The following is a 3,560-nucleotide window of genomic DNA, read 5'->3' as shown; positions in this document are numbered from 1 at the left end:
ATCCAGTTCTTTGGTGAGCAAAGGGGGTTCATCCTCCCAAGTCTTATTACCAAATAACTTGTCATTTAGCTTCATGATTGCTCCAAGGTATTTAGCAACTTGCTCTTCAGTGACATATTCATCCTCTTCAGAGGAAGAATACTCATCAGAGCTCATGAATGACAGAAGTAAGTCCAATGGAATCTCTATGGTCTCATTTTGAGCCTCAGATTCCCATAGTTCCTCATTAGGGAACACATTTGAGGCCAGTGGACGTCCATTGAGGTCTTCCTCAGTGGCGTTCACTGCCTCTTCCTCCTCTCCAAATTCGGCCATGTTGATGGCCTTGCACTCTCCTTTTGGATTTTCTTCTGTATTGCTTGGAAGAGTACTAGGAGGGAGTTCAGTAACTTTCTTGCTCAGCTGACCCACTTGTGCCTTCAAGTTTCTAATGGAGGACCTTGTTTCAGTCATGAAACTTTGAGTGGTTTTGATTAGATCAGAGACCATGGTTGCTAAGTCAGAGTGGCTCTGCTTAGAATTCTCTGTCTGCTGTTGAGAAGATGATGGAAAAGGCTTGCCATTGCTAAACCTGTTTCTTCCACCATTATTGTTGTTGAAACCTTGTTGAGGTCTCTGTTGATCCTTCCATGAGAGATTTGGGTGATTTCTCCATGAAGAATTATAGGTGTTTCCATAGGGTTCTCCTATGTAATTCACCTCTTCCATTGAAGGGTTCTCAGGATCATAAGCTTCTTCTTCAGATGAAGCGTCCTTAGTACTTCCTGGTGTAGCTTGCATTCCAGACAGACTTTGAGAAATCAAATTGACTTGCTGAGTCAATATTTTGTTCTGAGCCAATATGGCATTCAGGGTATCAATCTCAAGAACTCCTTTCTTCTGATTTGTCCCATTATTCATAGGATTCCTTTCAGAAGTGTACATGAATTGGTTATTTGCAACCATTTCAATTAGTTCTTGAGCTTCTGTAGGCGTCTTCTTCAGATGAAGAGATCCTCCAGCAGAGTTATCCAATGACATCTTGGACAGTTCAGACAGACCATCATAGAAAATACCTATGATGCTCTATTCAGAAAGCATGTCAGAGGGACACTTTCTGATCAATTGTTTGTATCTTTCCCAAGCTTCATAGAAGGATTCTCCTTCCTTCTGTATGAAGGTTTGGACTTCCACTCTAAGCTTACTCAATTTTTGAGGTAGAAAGAACTTTGCCAAGAAGGCATTGACTAGCTTTTCCCAAGAGTTCAGGCTTTCTTTAGGTTGTGAGTCCAACCATATCCTAGCTCTGTCTCTTACAGCAAAAGGGAATAGCATAAGTCTGTAGACCTCAGGGTCAACCCCATTAGTCTTGACAGTGTTACAGATTTACAAGAACTCAGCCAAAAACTGATGAGGATCCTCCAATGGAAGTCCATGGAACTTGCAATTCTGTTGCATTAGAGAAACTAATTGAGGCTTAAGCTCAAAGTTGTTTGCTCCAATGGCAGGGATAGAGATGCTTCTCCCATAGAAGTCGGGAGTAGGTGCAGTAAAGTCACCCAGCACCTTCCTTGCATTGTTGGCATTGTTGTTATTTTCGGCTGCCATAGGTTCTTCTTCCTTGAAGAATTCTGTTAGGTCCTCTACAAAGAGTTGTGCTTTAGCTTCTCTTAGCTTTCGCTTCAAGGTCCTTTCAGGTTCAGGGTCAGCTTCAACAAGAATGCCTTTGTCTTTGCTCCTGCTCATATGAAAGAGAAGAGAACAAGAAAATGTGGAATCCTCTATGTCACAGTATAGAGATTCCTTGAGGTGTCAGAGGAACAGAAAAATAGAAGGAAGAGGGAGAAGAATTCGAACTTAGTGAGATAGAGTTCGAATTGTGCATTGAGGAGGAGTGTTACTCCATAAATAGAAGGATGTGAGAAGAGAAGAAGAGTTTTTTTTCGAAAATTAAAGATTTTTAAAATCATTTTGAAAAAGATTTTGAAGATATGATTGAAAACCTTTTTTTGAAAAAGATGTGATTAAAAAGATATGATTGAAAAGTTATGGTTTTAAAAAGATATGATTGAGAAGATATGATTTGAAAAACAATTTTTAAAAAAAGATTTGATTTTAAAAATTAATGACTTGCCTAACAAGAAAAGATATGATTCAAACATTAAACCTTTCTCAACAGAAAAGGCAACATACTTGAAATGTTCAATCAAATCATTAATTGTTAGCAAGTATCTTTAAAAAAAGGAAAGAAATTGATTTTGAAAAATATTTGATTGAAAATATTTGATTTGAAAAAGATTTGATTTTGAAAAACTTTGAAAACTTGAAAAAAAAATCTGCATTAAAACAAAATCTTCCCTCTTGTGCCATCCTGGCGTTAAACGCCCAGAATGATGCACATTCTGGCGTTTAACGCCCAAAATGCTACCCTTTTGGGCGTTAAATGCCCAGCCAGGCACCCTGGCTGGCGTTTAAACGCCAGTTTTTCCTTCTTCACTGGGCGTTTTGAACGCCCAGCTTTTTCTGTATAATTTCTCTGCTGCATGTACTGAATCTTCAGTTCCCTGTATTATTGACTTGAAAATAGAACCAAGATCAAATAAACAATGCATGCAAGACATCAAACTTAAAATGAGACACTAGACTCAACAAGAAACATAAAATATTTTTGGTTTTTATGATTTTGTAATTTTTTTGATTTTTTCGAAAATTAAGTGGAAAAGAAAATAAAGGTATCAAAATTCTTAATGAGAATTCCAGGAATCATGCAATGTTAGTCTAAAGCTTTAGTCTAAAGAAATTAGACATGGATAGCCAAGCTTCAGCAGGACATTGCATTCAAGAGCTAAATTGATGAGAATCAATCAGCTTTGGTGATGATAAGATCATCACCTTGAAACACTAGAATTCATTCTTAAGAACTCTGAAAAATACCTAATCTAAGCAACAAGATGAACCGTCAGTTGTCCATACTCGAAACAATCCCCGGCAACGGCGCCAAAAACTTGGTGCACGAAATTGTGATCACTACTTTTCACAACTCAAATAATCCCTAGAAATGGCCCCAAAGACTTGGTGCTCAATACCATGGCATAAACACAACTTCGCACAACTAACCAGCAAGTGCACTGGGTCGTCCAAGTAATAAACCTTACGCGAGTAAGGGTCGATCCCACGGAGATTGTTGGTATGAAGCAAGCTATGGTCACCTTGTAAATCTTAGTCAGGCAGACTCAAATGGTTATGGATGATATATGAATAAAACATAAAGATAAAGATAGAGATACTTATGCAATTCATTGGTGAGAATTGCAGATAAGCGAATGGAGATGCTTTGTCCCTTCCGTCTCTCTGCTTTCCTACTGTCTTCATCCAATCCTTCTTACTCCTTTCCATGGCAAGCTGTATGTTGGGCATCACCGTTGTCAATGGCTGCAGTCCCATCCTCTCAATGGAAATGTGCTTGGGCTGAGCATTGAAGCATTTTCATGTAGAGACTCTTCTTGGAGTTAAATGCCAACTTTTGTGCCAGTTTGGGCGTTTAACTCCCATTCTTGTGCCAGTTCCGGCGTTTAACGCCG

General features: G+C 38.8%; 1 non-coding gene across 1 annotated transcript; it reads left to right on the top strand.

The window, feature by feature from the left end:
* Window positions 1–1,074: 1,074 nt before the first annotated feature.
* On the top strand, window positions 1,075–1,182 carry LOC130951094 (small nucleolar RNA R71). The gene has a single exon (XR_009073831.1). It is a non-coding gene; the product is annotated as a small nucleolar RNA R71 (small nucleolar RNA).
* Window positions 1,183–3,560: the final 2,378 nt, after the last annotated feature.

The sequence above is a fragment of the Arachis stenosperma genome, chromosome 1 (genome assembly GCF_014773155.1).
Source record: "Arachis stenosperma cultivar V10309 chromosome 1, arast.V10309.gnm1.PFL2, whole genome shotgun sequence".
Classification (NCBI taxonomy): Eukaryota; Viridiplantae; Streptophyta; class Magnoliopsida; order Fabales; family Fabaceae; genus Arachis; species Arachis stenosperma.
This window is presented reverse-complemented; position numbering and strand designations above follow the sequence as displayed.